The 16,852-nt window shown below is 37.4% G+C and overlaps 1 protein-coding gene across 10 annotated transcripts in view; it reads left to right on the top strand.

Annotated features, from left to right (window-relative positions):
- Positions 1 to 16,852, top strand: part of rdgA (retinal degeneration A) — a 110,424-nt gene that overhangs the window by 43,874 nt on the left and 49,698 nt on the right. For all 10 annotated transcript variants that reach the window (XM_066300355.1, XM_066300356.1, XM_066300359.1 and 7 more), the window contains 2 exons: positions 4,980 to 5,114; positions 8,113 to 8,218. The gene's annotated coding sequence lies outside the window, so the exon portion shown is untranslated. The remainder of the gene's footprint in view (positions 1 to 4,979; positions 5,115 to 8,112; positions 8,219 to 16,852) is intronic.

Below are 16,852 nucleotides of genomic sequence, written 5' to 3'. Positions count from 1 at the left end.
TGGAGATTAGAAGTTACACTTCGTGAGAAATTAATATTTGTTTGAGAGTTCTGGCTATCTTGGCATCGGAACTTTGCGTTAAGCAAAAGAACCCTTAATCAAAATAAAATAAACTGCCTCAATTTTCATGTCTCGTACTCTATCGTCGCCATTTCGAGCAAAATATTCAATTTGCGTTCGTGTCGATTGGCCTTATGCCCTTCCGAACAATATTTGTTCTTGGCATTTGCTCGCCGTCGCCTAGTGACAATTCGGAATTTATTGCCCTTTGTATATACAGTTAACGAATTGATTGGAAAACCGACCGCGAGGGCCGAATTTATTCAATGCCATTGCAAATTTCATCTCTGTCTCTCTCTCTCTCTCTCTTTCTATCTCTCTCTCTCTCTTTCTATCTCTCTCTCTCTCTCTCTCTCTCTCTCTCGTTCACGTTCGGATTTTAGTGCCATTTATTACGTAAATCTTGCTTTTGAAGATCGCTTTGTGGTGTTGCATCTGGAAGGAAAGCCTGGAAACTGTCAGAAAAACATACGCTCAATTCGGAAATAACACATAGACATTCTGGAAATGGAGTTCCAAGCAAACTATGGTAATGTATGTTGAGTTGTTCACCTGTTGCCATGTAAACCACCAAGTCTAGGAGGACGGCGTTGCCGTATTTTCATTTTTTGTTTGATTTCTCACCCGTTTCGAGGCAAATGCTTCTTCGTGTGATTGATAGATTATTCATTTTTTGTTGCACTCGGGAAAACTCTGCACTTCGAAACCTATACCGTACGTTTCTCTTATCTAACCAAACATCGGAAATCTATTAGCGACAAACAGCGGAAAAAACGAACGCCCCGTATCACAGAGATCTCAAGGTTGGTAAACGTTTGTTTTTGTTTCGGCTGAAAAGCAACGAGTTGGCATTGTCCCGTGCAAGTCCATTCTCTCTGCCTGATCCAGGTCTGGAAATTTCATTTATCCTTCCCATTAAGCGCTATAAAAAATGAATGGAACTCGATATTAAGTGATACATTGCATGACGTTAAACAAGAAAAACTTGCCCTTTTTCCAGTGCGTTCACACATAGAAATCGATAAAGCCAGATATATATCTCTTCTGCCATTGTGTTGTTGGGTAGAGTATGGTGAAATACGATATCCGCCTTTGACTTAATAACAATGCAAAATCCGGCGTTATTTCGCTGAAGGATGAAATACATAATTTTGACTCAGAAAGGAAGTTTCGGTTTTGAGTCTCCCTTTTTCTCATCCTAGCCATAATACTATCAATCTTTTGCGAAGAGCTCTCTTGCAGATGCTGCAAGCTGAAACTAAAGAAGGGGAGTTAGCTTAAATTAAAATTTGTTTTTAATTGGGTTTCTTCTAGAAAAACACTGATAAGGTAAATCGCTGATATTATAAAATCGATATTTACATTGCGCTTAATCATGTCAAACTCACTCGCACACACTGAGGGGTGGGTAAGTGCTAATTAGTATAGTTGGACCAATGCAGAAACGGAGATATCAAGAGATATTAATTTCACAGGTTGTATAATCGGTAACGATGTACTATTGAGCCGATGTTGAATCGTAGGGGCTGATTATGTGAATGCGGGTAATTATTACCCTAATAATTCAACAAATTTATGCAAAGTGTTTCTTCATTAGTATTCGTGGTAACCTAAACAAGTTGTCTCATGTTAAATACGCTAAACTGGTTTAATTATCCACTAGGTCTCGGTAATTTACCTCATTGCGAACCTTCCGACAGTGTATGCTTTTTTCCAAGAGTTTCCATGAAATCGGATTAATTAGTATTTTATGTTTACGTGAGCCACGCTATTAGAGTAAATGGAAGAGAAATCCGTTTTAAAAGGCAAAAAACTGTCGCATATTCGTGACGAAATTGGAGTAAATTTATGGTAATTAGGTACATGTGACAGGGAGATCTTTGAACACCGTGTGAGATTCCAGTTTTACCGATTAATCTATCACGCGAATATTTTCAGTTTGCGTCAAACTTTCCAATCGATCTAGAATTCCAAAATTTAGCTTCAGTTGGATTACAACCGAGAATTGAAATTACTGAACGCGAATCTGGCCGATAAAAGTAAATTTCAATTAAACCCTGAAGGCTTTGAAATTCCATCGCAGGATAACAGGTTTTGCTGATTACTAATACCGCGATTAAATAATTCCAGATCGCACAACGCTCTCTTGTGCACTGATTAGTTTTTGTTTTGATTTATGGTATTCAAGTATCACCTTGATCTACGCAAACAGATAAATCGCGTCCTCGGGAATTGGAGGAGATTTTTTTATTGGAAAACTCCTGGCCCTCGTCTATCTGATATTTGACATTTTAATGTCCTTGTCCTTTAGCTGACTTATCAACCGTTTAAGTCGTTTTCCATGCCGCTCAAACTCATTTACCGGTTGTGGCTTGTAATGCGACTTTAATTATAATGCTAATGTGACCCGAAGGACATTAAACTCAGACTTAAGCCAACTTTTGCCCGTTACAAAACAATGTCGGAGGAACTCACTAATTTCATTTTAATTGTTAGCTCTTTCATGTCCTACTTTGGCTCTAATAATCATTTTAATTGTACAATTTTTAAGGCACTTTTCTCGAGTTCGTTACCGAAAAAAGTTGTGCCTTTGACGTTCTGGCTAAATGGAATTGCTCTATTAAAAGAATATGCACCGAATTAACACTACTCGACAATGGCACTCTCTATATCAAGTTGCTATTTCCTGCCTAATTGAATTCGACATCGGCGTGAGATCTGACGATAGAAGAAGGAGACTGAAAACTTCAGAGAAAGCTTTGCCGAGTCGGTGCTGAGTCGTCGACTCCAACTGAGGCAAACAATCCGATAGTTTTAGGTACTATTTTTGCGTGAAACGTTCCAATAAAATCCAGTGATCTCTTCAGCTTGTACACAGACTTTTGATAGATCGTAATTTCTTTGTGTATAATACGAATATGTGCCACGTTTGATGAATATTCAAAGCTTACGTGTTACACGCTATGGCCGCAACAATTTGTTACTTCAGCTGAAAATGTTTTGAGTGAAACATTCTATTTCTCTCCTAATATCCTTTCTTTGTTAGCTTTGGGCATAGCGGTGAATTTTGTGAAATAAATCAAAAGAAAAATATTTGGGGACGAAGAAATAAGAAAACAGGCACAGATGTCGCACTTTGTTTTACTGAAAGGTCCGTTTTTTGTTTCAAATAATAATAAAAAAAAAACTTCCTGCAATTGGAATCTTTCCTGATGAGTTGGCAATTGTAAGCCGAATGTAGAAAAACATTTTTTTGGGCATTTGACGACAGCTGCTCTAACCAGCAGACTCATGAAATGTTCTTTGCGCAATTTGCGCTATCGCTATCTAGCTTTATTCCTCTTTCATTATCGTATGTACCGACCAAACTATCTCTTTTATTTTTATTCAGCTCGTTAGCGGCCTTTTTGTATAAGTGAATTCTTTGCCAACGACGCGAAAGAAAAGGGATGAAAACTGGATCCTGCAGCCATAAAAAAGGAGGCGCCTCCAAGGCGATGCCATTACTGTTATTTACTTTTCTGTGAGCCATTGGCCTGATGCAATATATCAATTCTCTTTCTTACTATAATCTAATTTCGCATTTCGCTGTACTGAAGTACTTTCCTATAGCGAACGAAAAAAGTCAACCTGCAATAAAAAAGACTCTTGTATTGGGGAAATATTTGTCTGCGTTCGCTAAGTTCACTGGCACGTTCCGGAAGCGGAGGCTCTTGCGAAAATATCGAAGAAGCAATAGATAGAGGAAACAATCTCCCTAAACTTAAATTAGAATGTTTGTGTCTTGAAGATAGAGCTTGAAAGTTAGTAGAGCAAGTAGGGTCAAATTAAGATTTCAATTAATAGTTTCATAGCTTAGAAGTTAACTTTTGATTTCTCGAGTTTGTTCTAAAACTTGATATCCAGGGAATTTCTGCTATAATGAGGGAAAATAAATATAATTTAGTGACAAATCGCCTCTCGCTAAAATGAAAAAAAAAAAAACATCTTTAATGTTAAGAATGTCTTATAAACTCTCCACTTTTTCACTTGAACGAGTAATAATTCCCTGTAGCAATAATTTCCCAATTAGCAACTCTGACCATTATCGAGATATCTGCATGATAACGCGGGCAATTTTCCCCGAGCGGAGTGAAAATTCATCCTAAACATACAGATACAACATCACTCTATTAAGCTTTCGGCTCACTTATGGTCGAGGGGCGGCAACCCAGCATACATTATCGCATACTGTTACGAGCATCGACGCCAGGTTTCTTATTGATTATCTCCGAATTTGAAACGATCATATTCAAAGCTTGCAGACCTGTGGGGCAATTAGAGATATCTGATTAATCAGAGATGCCTGTTCTTGGCTAGAAGTAAGCAATTAGTTTGTTATAAGGCCTCATGGGCTGAGACTGAACTAGTTTTTACTATTTTTATTTGAAAAATCTCTACTCAGACCTTGAAAAAATGTTGTCTCTGCTGGCGAAGCAATCATTTTCTGAAATCCAATTCTCTCTAAAAACATGAGAAATTCTCAGTCCAAAATCTCTTGAAATTATTCTCGGTGAAGAAACAAGGTATCAAACCACCCTAAAAACCCTTTAAGAATGGAGGACACGATTTCACGCGGAATTACACAAAATCCGAATCGTTTTTAGTCCATTATTCGTCCCTCGACGGTTGAGAGTTATATTGTTTTTCATGCTTTTGCAGTCGAAACTATCTCGAAAAGGAAACGGATTGCTTTTTAATGCTCTCTCTATTTGGGCCACCGGGTTTTACTCTCTATTGAAACTTGAGCTGCGTATTGTGACCATGCTCTTAACCGACACGCCATACTTTACTCGTACCTCGATCAGAATACTGTTGAACATGTGTTTGTATTTGGAAGAGTCAAATACTAGTAATTTAGTTTTTCTTATCGATTTCAGATTACTCGAAACTAAAGTAAATCATCGAAATGAGGATTCTATCCCGATGTTGTTTGCCCTCGGGAAGGCCAACGTTCCTTCACACTAAATGGTGGATCGAGCTCGATTTATGGCCCGACAAAGTGTAAATAGTTGGTAAGTGCTATTGTAGTTGAAAATCTACCGAATAAGAATAAGCTTCATTAATTTGAACGTGGAAGTCATATTGCGGCCATTAAACCGGGTTTCCTCCGAAACAGCCACGGAAGGTATTAAAATTTGCAATATTAGCACTCAGCCAAATTAGGCCGTAATGCATAACTAATCTCAAGAAGCGACATGAGGTTGTGAAGTTTAATGTGCCAGATCAGTGTTGTAATTGTAAATTTTGATAGTTAAAAGCTCGTCAAAGTAGATTAATGTATTTTTGAGCATTGAGAGTATTATTGTGAGTGTTGCAACATTATCGAGCTATTGACAGCTCGATAATATTCCATTATTCCATTAATCCATATGGAATATTATTTGCATAAAATATTACTTTTTTTGTCATTTTCAATCACGCTCCAAGTGGATATTCATAGTTGCCTATTATAGCCTCGAGTGATCCTAGGCATTTTCATGACTGACTGAGTATTATAAAATCACAGAAGACAGTACGGTGGCGATATCCCGGTCCTTATCCAATATTAAATGTCAGAAGGAAGTAAAAATGTTAAGGCACACAACGGGAAAGCTCTATTTCCTCCCTCTGTTTTTGGCGTTGTGACCTGAAATTTGAATGGTTTTCAAGTTTCTGATTTCTATCTTGCTAAAAGAATACGTTTTTTAGTACCGTTGTTTTCATCAACCTTACGGGTCACCTGAGGGTAGGGCATTTTCCTTTCCTTTGTGTAAAATTTGTTAGCGGTTGTGGCATGTAAAAAGGATTTTAAATAACGCGTTCTTTAGTCACCAAAGCGAATAAATTCATAAATAAATTTTAATTGGTGGAGTTAATTAATTAAAATAATTAAAATACGCATTTTACACGATGTATTACGCCGCGTTCCTTTCGAGCTACAGAGTGTTGAAACTAAAGTGTACTTGAATAATATGAGATAAATGAGTTGCCTCATCAGCAAACAAAATCCTTTGCATAGATATTTCGAATTGCTCTGAATAGTATTCATAATACTTTGGCGAAATTCAGTTCGTCGATCTCCATCGTTCTCAAGCAATTCTTGATGTATTTGCATTTTATGAGGTCGAATATTTGCATTTTTCAATATTTTCAAAACGGATCTGTTACAGATTAAATTTTCACGAGCTTTTTGCCGGATAGGTGTAGTCCGGTTGTCTACTAATGCCAAAAGCGCGTTCATTCTCGTATCGTCATCAATTTTTCGTAGTCCGTTCCTGAGGTATTTCTCACATCACTGCGTTCCCTAATTTGTTTCTAATTTACTTATGGTCCCTTGATTAATGGGGTTCAATTTAGAATATCTTTGTCGAAATATTCGAACAATTTCGCGTTGAAGGACTACTCAGATTATTGTGGTATTTCAGAAATATTTCGTTAAAAAATCACAAGTAAATAAGCAACATTTAAATATGAAAACAATTTATTTTTAGTATAATTTTGCTCTCTGATTAAAAGTGATGTGTCAGATAAAGGCGGGTGGAAAAGATTTTCAAAAATTATGCACAACTTGAGCCCCTATTCCATGTAAATCTTTAAGGGTAACTCTAGCTGAAGGGTTGACATTTGCAGCGTGAGAATACCAGCAAAGAGTGTATCAGGTGAAATGAAAATTAACGCGTTTAAACAGCTTTGCCAGAAATCAAACGCCATGTACATACCGAATTTATTCCAGTTAAAGTTAACACACTGTATACATGTAAGTCTGTGAAGGTTACCTGGCGGTACAATAAATATCCTGCATACGTGTCTCGAAAAATATTCAACGAAGTTTTCATACGTCCAGTTTATCTCGTGCTGCGCAAGCGTTACGAGAAGACGAAAACGCCTGACGCTCCATGCGCTGTATATATAAATAACGCCAAGCACGACAAATTTGTGGAAATATCAAGGGTGTACGCTGAGAAAACTGTGTCTGCTTAGCATGACCGCTGTGCCATAAGGCTAAAAATTCGCATTTTAGTTCAGAGCGTCAGAACAGTCGCCGATGTTCTCTGGCTCGTTTTCATGGATGGCGCAATAACTGTCCTGAGTAATGTCCGATAAAATAAAACGGCTTGCAAATTTTTCCTATTTTCTGAATATAAACGAAATCACTACGAATTTTCTAGTTCGCCAACATGCACTTCGACGAATTGAGCAACAGCAACGTTGTTTAACTCTTGTGATGTCTTTTACAGCTTTGGAGGTTTCGATGGCGTGCCTCGAATTTGAATCACTGCGTATCTACCCATGTTACTTTGAGCACATATTCGTCACGTTTCTCGACATAAGTATTGAATCTGTGGCCATTAAATATTCTCCATGATAAATGAGCTTCCGGCCACCTCACCACTCCATGAAAACATAGTAACTTCAACGTCCCCTATTTGGGTTATTAATTTTTGTATAGTATCTAATACTCATGTTTACAGCTCTCTCTACGTCGGTATTGGGTAAGCGTCTTCAATGAAAACTTAACGAAGCTTTAAATATTGTTTGAAAATGACCTTTGTGAACCAAATTTAATGCTTATTAACTGGATATTCTTGAACTAGATTAGGGCTCACCCTTATAAATTTTATATTCATCCGAAGCAAAGCGTAATTTATGTAACAGTTATTCATTAAGCTGGTAAGTAACAGAATAGGAAATTGGTCCTACGGCAAACAAAGAGAAAGGCCCCCTGTCGAGTTTAATCAATATGATTTATGTTACCCATGTCAGGTCTAATTTATTACCACAGCTCTAAAGATTATCAAAATTGGCCAAACATCCCCCGGGGGTGACTCCATTATTATCCATAAAATTAAAATAGTGTGAACATTCTCACTGCAGCTTGCTGGAATTAAATTTCGATTAAGCAATTCGCCTTGCCCTCAGGGCAAGGCGAAATGGTTTCGCTTAATTTCCTCCCTATTTCGAATTAATGGCTTTGTTTCAAACACCCCGACCCAGATATTTCTCTGATTAACGAAAGAACGTCTCTTTCAGATTCCCGACGTCATCAGTAGTGCACCACGAAACTCGGCATAATGACGTGAACAACTCGAATACAGCTATACAAAGAACTTTCCCCTTGGGGATGATCATGATTAAGGTAGGTGCAAGGTTTCTCCTCTTGTTCCTCTCGGAATTCCATGATGCGGAATTAACCCGACATATTACAGGATGAAAGGGAAAATATTATTAGAATATTTGTGTATACGAATCCTTTATTGAAAAGCGTTTTTTCGTAAATGCCAGGAGAGAGTTCCAACTTTCGCTTTTATAAAGGGTTTCCGATGTATTCCCTTGTCAAATGTCTTTTACCGTTATTTATAGGATTTTATTCCGAACGAAATATTCCGAAATAGATATAATTTTCTTTAAAAATTGTGCTTTTGACGTTGCTCGTTTAAAAACTCGAATAGCAAATGTTATTTCACGTTTTCGGTATATAGCCACACAATTCAACCCCGATGGTAATTTGTCCATTGAACTGTCCTGAACACACGAATAGTGACAGGGCATTTTTCAGTTTCGAAGTAAAGCAAAAAATATTCAATTTACCTGACTGGAGCGTACCCCATTAAGGGTTAAACTATTAATGTGTTAATGAGCGTAAGATCAAAGTGGTTTCCATGGAAATCAAAAACGCGACCAATCACCGTTCCGTATTTTAACGTTTCAATGTGTTTTTCAATGGAATATTAACAATTTGGCGCATTTAACGTAATAGCTATTCTGGAAAGTTACATGTATGGAAAACTCGCCTGATTTAATTAACTACAATTTATGTATATCGTTGTCGAAGGGATAGAAGCTAGATGTTGAAATGCATTACCGTGGCGCCATCTGTGTGCTTCCACTTATTCGAGAGAATTATCGTCTTCAAACGATGGATCTCGTTGCTCTGAAAAATAACAATCAGATGCTGATGCTGATAGCCCGGCTAGCATAAAGCTCTTATTTTGCAGAAGTTTTAAATTGCTACATCTCTGAAATGTAATTTAAAGTTCATGCCACAACGTGCCCTATGTTGTTCGTAATGTAAACGTTATCCTCGCCGAGTAGGGGTGTTAGTATTGAACATAAATATTTGAACATACAGATGCCCTCCAACGCATTGAGTCTATATTAAGCTGTTTCCATTAATATATTATCTAACTAACCGGCATTTTCCGGCATTCCCGTTTTAAGTGGAAAACCAATAAATTCGTTTATTGCAAAAGGGTCCATATTACCAATTTAATGTTAATACGGGCACTCAATTTTCCACGAAAAGTGTCGTATAATCTAAATTGGAGATGATAAACTTCAGAAAAAGTCTCTCCAGTGTATATTTAGTCGACCTTATCTAAATTACTAACCCTGGCAATTTGTGCCGTTTGTTTTAATCATTTGGCAGTCATTCGGCCCCTATCATTAAATGAACGGAGCCCAAACAGTATTACTGTTCTATAAGGGTAAAATAAATACCTTTCGATTATTCACTAGTGACCTAAATGATTGGGTTGCTAAGTGCTTTCCTAAAGCAAAATACGCCTTTTTAATAGTGCTGCTTCTCACGAGAAATAAGCTAAATTGAAATCAACCATTTGGCTCTAACCCCATGCACCCGCATGCAAGTTTCAAACTAAACGGATGCAGTAAAAGTTAACATTCGGTTTAGTTATATAGAAAAGCGAATATGAAACAGCTCTCGAATTAGGTTGGGAAAGTACATTTCATTTAATCGAAGCCTAACAAGAAACTCACTGAACTTCAATTTTTCTCGTACTTTCGCATTAAAAAACTCCCGCCCTAAATCGCCTTGTAGGATACATCAATACTATCGAAACAATTTCTAGGGTTTCAATAGTCCTTAAACGACGGTGTATTTCGTAATTCCAAGGGCGTAAAGACAATCGCTTCGTGTTAAGCGGAAGCAAACTCTAAATTAGAACTGGCAAATGCGTTCGACTCTTCCAAGGCTGTTGAAGTAAATGAGGTAATTTGTAGTTTCCAGGAAGGAATGGCAAGCAATATTCCACGGATGAAGAAGTGTCATTAGGGTTATAGTTGAGGAATTAGTAGTCCACTTGGAAATGGATTACAACGAGAGAACTGAGCTACGAAAAAAAACTATGTCATTCCGCGGAGACTAATATTGATTAGTCCGTATGAAGTTATAACGAGTTAATTTTCTCGAATCTATACCGCATTGGTATCCTTAGTGCATTAATGTAGAATGGCTAATGTCAACCAATCATCGTCGCAAAACTTTTTGATAATATGGCGAATGCGCTTCATGTATGAAATTTTTTTATACTTGGTGAGTCACGTGGAACCGTCCACACTACTGCCATGGAACAAGGTTACTAAGAGGAATATCGAAGGATAACTGCAAAATTGCTCAAATTTTTCAAAATAAAATATTAAAATTAATAACAGAACGCAAAATTCTGCCATATTTACCGGAATAATAACGAAAAAAATTCTTTGAGACATACCCTTTCAAAATTAAAATTACGAGAGGAAAGAAAAAGGAAACATACTTTTGCCATTGTTAGAAAGTGGCTCAAAAACCCCACATTAGAAATGGCAAATTAGGTATACCGGGTGATTCAAGAGGATGGCTCGCACTTATAACTTTTTAGTTTTTTAAACTTAGAAAGTTGTAATTTAAAAGGAAGCTATGCGAGAATAGTGTCGATCCATTGACATTAATGGCGTTTATCTAGTACTTCCGGTTTGACCGGAAATGACCTCAACTTGGGATTTTTGCATGCAATATCGTATGGATTTTTACTTCTTTGAAATCTAGAGGTAATTTTTAGTCTAAAAATATGTCATTAAAAAAATTGTGGTTTTTCCATGTTGAACTACGCTATTGAGGCATACATATTAGGCACGACCGTAGGTCAAAATTATAGGGAAAAATACTGGTTTTGGCATTTTTCTTGGTACTTATTCATTCGTAAGCAATTTAAATATCAAACCCAATATACGTCCAGTTAAAGTGAACCGTTAATTCGTTAAAAACATCCAAATTTAGAAAAAATTTTTGAAAAATCTCGTCAACTGCCTTCCGATGCTGCGCGGCTTTATGCGTCAAGGTTTCCACTTGAAACCATCCAGGCCGCCACTATTTTAAAAAATTTGTGAATGAAATGGACACAGGAAATGCTAATGAAGTGGAAAACATTATTGCCGGTGAAAATAAAGAAATCTAATCAGAAATCTGTGGCACAGCTCAACATAAAAAAAAAACAAAAAAAAAACATATTTTTCTGTTAATTGCGTATTTTTAGACTAAAAATGACCTCTAAATTGGAAGAAAGTAAAAATTCACAGGATATTGTATTTAAAAATCCAAAGTTGAGGTCGTTTCCAGTCGAACTGGAAGCACTAGACAAACGCCATTCATGTCAATCAATCGGCGCTATTTTCATATAGCTTCCCCCCAAATTTCAACGTTCCAAGTTTAAAAACAAAACAGTTATAAATGCGAGCTATTCCCTTGGTTCACCCGGTATACCGAACTTTCCATTTCTTATGTAAAGTTTAATTAAAAAAGTAAAAATTTAGGAGTATAGGGCATTAGAGTTAAAAATCGAAGGTTGAACTCGTTTAAAGTTAAACTGAAAGTGCTAGATAAACGTCATTAATGTTAATCAATCGGCTCTACTCTCACATATCTTCCCTCCAAATTTCAACTTTTTAAGTTTAAAAGGAAAAAAATTACCAGGGCGACCCACCTTCTTGAATCATCCGGTATACCATCACTAATTATTACTTAAAGATATTTTCAAAATGGAAACCCTTATATTCCATGCATTTAGCTCAATCAATCCAATAAGAGCGAAAGAAGTTTTCTTTTCCTTTTTCTGGTTGTTTGAGTTTTAAAATGGTATATACTAGTATATCTCAAATGATTTTTCCCATTATGATTGATTCAATATTGCAGAGTTTTGCATTTTGTTATTAACTGCAATATTTGATTGGGAAATAGAGGGTGTTCGAGACAAGGAGGTTAGATATGCGCACATACCTAAAACTGTAGCTTTTTCGTAAAGTTCGTTTTTTACAAAGTAACGGAAAACGTGAAGACCTTGTTGACGTGGTACAGCTATTAGTTTATCTAATCTTTAACATACAGTCGTCCAGCGGGAAAAAAATTCTGCGACCCATAATTTTCGACTGATTTTGTTCAAAATTTGTATAATGAAAAATCAATCCTAAACTCAGTTTAGGTGCTCGAGCAAGTTTTGAAAATTAAATTTTTAGAATGCTTTTCATGGTCTTAAAAAAAACTCCATTTCGAAAACTTCTTGTGCGGTGGAAATTTTTCAGTAGGATTTTAATGATCCTGTAGAGGGGATTTTTCTACGTATATCCTGAAAATTTGATCAGAGTCAGACCACAAATAAGGGAGTTGCAGCTTTTTAAATTCGCCAAAAAGTGACGATTCTCACGCAAAATAATAAAATTTAAACATTTTTGGCGAATTTAAAAAGCTGCAACTCCCTTATTTGTGGTCTGACTCTGATCAAATTTTCAGGATATACGTAGAAAAATCCCCTCTACAGGATCATTAAAATCCTACTGAAAAATTTCCACCGCACAAGAAGTTTTCGAAATGGAGTTTTTTTTAAGACCATGAAAAGCATTCTAAAAATTTAATTTTCAAAACTTGCTCGAGCACCTAAACTGAGTTTAGGATTGATTTTTCATTATACAAATTTTGAACAAAATCAGTCGAAAATTATGGGACGCAGAATTTTTTTCCCGCTGGACGAATACTTTTTTGAGCGACTGTACGTGCATAGCGCTTTTTCGAAAATTCGTATACAGGATGATTTTTTTGGTGCGAAAGAAACCCACTGCATTTTCGGAAGACGCTCTTGGATTTTGTGAGCTTTGAATACATCACCTTACTCACATACTACGGTATGCTTTTTCACCAGAAAATTAAAAAAAAAAACGAAGTAGCATTTCGAAGTTACAGCCAAAACCATTTTTTGATAGAGTGTGTTTTTTTTTTTTATAGAGGAGGGAAACCTTCAAAAGGTACCCGGTCTGTTGTTCTGGCGACCGGGTTATGTGGGATTCGTCCCTAAGTGGGACGCCTACCCACTAAAACCCTCCTCTCTTCACCCTGAGTCCCCCCGGAACCGCCGCTAGGCATTACTTCAGGGGGGGTTGATAGAGTGTGTTAAACTCCCTGTTTAACCAAGCAACTTTTTAACGTCCCTTCGACATTCCTCGTAATCATCTTGTACTACGGTAAAAATACATACAGTCCCTTGTGACTCACCCTGATTATGCGATTCGTGTCTAATATGGTAATTTTCCATTACTTCCAAATTACCACAAAACTTCTATCCATTCTAGGTCTCCGAGACCGGATTGTCGGTTATATAACGCTGATGTGGTCCCTGTAGGCTTAGCATAATGCAACATGACCTAATTTATAATCTTTCATTTAGCTCTGTCCGAGGACTCGCCGTAACAATAACGGGCCTCAACCCTTAAAACCTGGCATTAACGTTCAGTTTGGGCGTATTATTGTTGTATTGAGACTACTAGTTCATCATTAAGGTATGGACATTAAACTGTCCGTGCCGGGTTAAGATAAGAAGGTTATTATTTCCGAGCAGTCGTTATCCCCCTTTACGATTTGTTTTACGCTACGTTAGATAATAGGTATTGTTACGGATAAGATTTTTCTATCCAAGTTTGACGTTTTTATTGGGCTATTGGGTCGAATTACACCATTCATCACGGTGAGGTAGTGCTATTGGTGCGGACAGTATCAGGGTTGCGTTTGAATTCGAATAAACGTTTTATAAATATGGGAAAAATACATGTTGGTTTGTTCAAGTTTAAAAGATACGCAGCGGCGTATCGCTAGTGTTTTTAGACGTGTCTGTTTTTAAAATTGAAATGTGAAAAATTCTGCAGAAGTCCTCGCTACGCGCGCTTCAAACTTTTTATTCATTTAAAGCTTTGAAATCCCAAAATCGCCAATACGCTGTAAACCGTGGTTGTGTAGAGATGTAATGGCGTTTCGCAAATACGTTTGAAATTCAAATCTAAATATTTACAATTTTCCTTTGATTATCATTCTTGTTTTAGTGTTTTTTGTTCGTAATTATCGCCCCTGGCGTTTTACCAATTTAAACACTCAATTTCTTGTAACATCCGATGTACCTTAAACTGTTATTGTACTGTGACGCGACGGCATGCGGCGGAAATGTTCAATTTTTCCAAAAATTATGTGGGGACCCATTTTCCATTAATTTGCAATGGAAAAAATACGTTTTAACCAATTATGCTCTAGAAAAGTAGTGGCGTCGCGCGTGTAACTTGAAAATGTTCAATTTTTATAATTGAAAGGTTAGAGACACTGAGTACTGATGAAGCACCAGCTCATATCAAAAATAGCATCGTGGCTACGGAATACATCCGATCAATTACTAGACAAGCGCGTGCGCACTACACGAACAAGCTAAAAAATGCTGCGGATTCAGGGAAAATTCTAAGCGCCGATATCTGGGAAACTCGTAGAGCAATTACCTTATATTAGGTCGTGTAGGATGAAATGAATAGAACCGAATTGAAACTTTAGTCATTTTTTCTTCATATGAAATGTTTTTATTGTCAATCGAAATATGCACCACCATTACCAATACACTTTTGCCATTTGACGGGAATTCCCCTGCTGTAAAAGCCTGCAGGCCGGGAGTCGATAAACTCGTGGAAGGCAGCTTTGACAGCCTCGTCGGAGTTGAATGTTTTCCCTACCAAGAAGTTATCCAAATTTTGAAAGAAGTGGTAATCAGTGGGTGCTAAATCGGGTGAATACGGTGGACGACGAAGAGTTTCCAATTCCAACTCCTGTAGCTTGACCGAGGTGACTTGTGCGGTGTGTGGCCGAGCGTCGTCGTGCAACAATGGCGGTGCGCTTCGATTGGCTGCTTAACCGTCAGTTGCCTCATCATTTCGGTCAGTTGTCGGCAGTAGACATCAGCCGTAATCGATTCACCAGGTTTCACGAAGCTGTGATGGATGACACCTGCGTTGGACCACCAAACGGACACCATAAGCTTCTTTTGATGAAGATTTTTTTTCGCACAATGTTTTGGTGGTTCGTCTTGATCCAACCACTGCGATGAACGTCTGGTATTGTCATGTAGGATCCATTTCTCATCACGAGTAACAATCAAAAATGGATCGTTGTTATACCGGCACAACAAAGAAACACAAGCTTCAAGACGTCGTTCTTTCTGTATGTCGCTCAACTCATGCGGTACCCTGCGGTACCCACTTGTCCAGCTTCTTCACCTCACCAATTTTGGCCAAATGAGTCAATATTGTTTTATTGGTTACACTGAGTATTAACGAAAATTCGAACGCAGTTTGACGTGGATTCGCTTCCACCACGGCTTTCAGATGATCGTTATCCACTTGAGTTTCAGGTCGTCCACGTGGTTCATTTGTTAGGTCAAAATTGCCAGAAGGAAATTCCATGAACCAACGAGATACTGTTTGCTGTGAAGTGACTTCAGTACCAAACGCATCATTAATATTGCGAGCCGTCTGAGCTGTTGTGGTTCCACGGTGGAACTCATATTTCATTAACACACGAATTTCGCTGTTTTGCATGGCTGCACGGAAATTTTTATAAGAAAAAAAGTGTTCGATAATTTTTAACACTTTAAACTCTGATCGAAAGAGGAAGAATGTGCCTTTTCCACATAAAAAAGTCAAGTCCAAATGTAGATTTAGAGTGAAGTTATTCGCAGCTGAATGTGGCATTTGGAGAATCTACTCATTTCATACTACACGACCTAATACTTCAAATTGATTGTCTCGACAAGCTCTATTAGTCTCTATTACAGAGCCTCTTTAACTTTCCGGCATACAGGTTCGCTTTAGTAGATAGGACCAAATCAATTGATTCGACAAAGCAAAGAACACCTTAAAGTGTTTAAAAAAAAAGGCAAAAGCTTCGAATCATAAGAGGATTAGTAATTTATAAAGGAGAAGACCTGAACAATGTCGCATGAATAGGGGCTCCCTAAACTCAATTTAGAGGGCTGTTGTAGTAGTGAAGACAGCCGCCAATTAGCACTAATTAAAGGGGGTATGACCTATTTGAAGCTCCCGATATACATTCGAAACCAGCACACAAAGAAAAGCACTTCTTTGACGGACGACTTTCCTAAACAACGCACATCGACTCTTCACGGCCGAAATGAACGAATTTCCAAAAGTGAGCTTTTGTTCAACCACACCCTGAGGCCTAAATTGTTATGATATTTCGTTGTCGTTTTTCTATATTTCCAAAGTTAAAATTTTCAATTTCAACCAATCAACCAATAAAGCCTCGCAATGTTTTTATGTAAACACTGAAAATGTTCCAATTTGCCTTAAATACCAGTTTTATAGCTTTCGAAAGCGGCCAACTCGGTGCTTAAACCCCTAAAATGAATTTTACATTGACTGGATTATTAAACTTTACAGGAACGGTTATGCCCCACCGCAAAATAGTCCTGGTTTCCAGGTAGGGAGGACTCTAATGCCCTCTTAATGGCTTTAACGAAATCCGAAGCTTGCATTTAAATGTGCAAACTATTTACGAATTTGAAATTTCAACAAACGATTCATCATATGCAATGTGGTTCGCATTCAACTTTTGCATACACAATGAGTGGACCCGGTCCTCGTATATTTATTTAGGGTTGATTATGCAGGGACAACTTAT

Source organism: Euwallacea fornicatus, chromosome 36, assembly GCF_040115645.1.
Source record: "Euwallacea fornicatus isolate EFF26 chromosome 36, ASM4011564v1, whole genome shotgun sequence".
Classification (NCBI taxonomy): domain Eukaryota; kingdom Metazoa; phylum Arthropoda; class Insecta; order Coleoptera; family Curculionidae; genus Euwallacea; species Euwallacea fornicatus.
The sequence above is the reverse complement of the archived record's forward strand: the minus strand, read 5'-3'. Positions and strand labels throughout refer to the sequence as shown.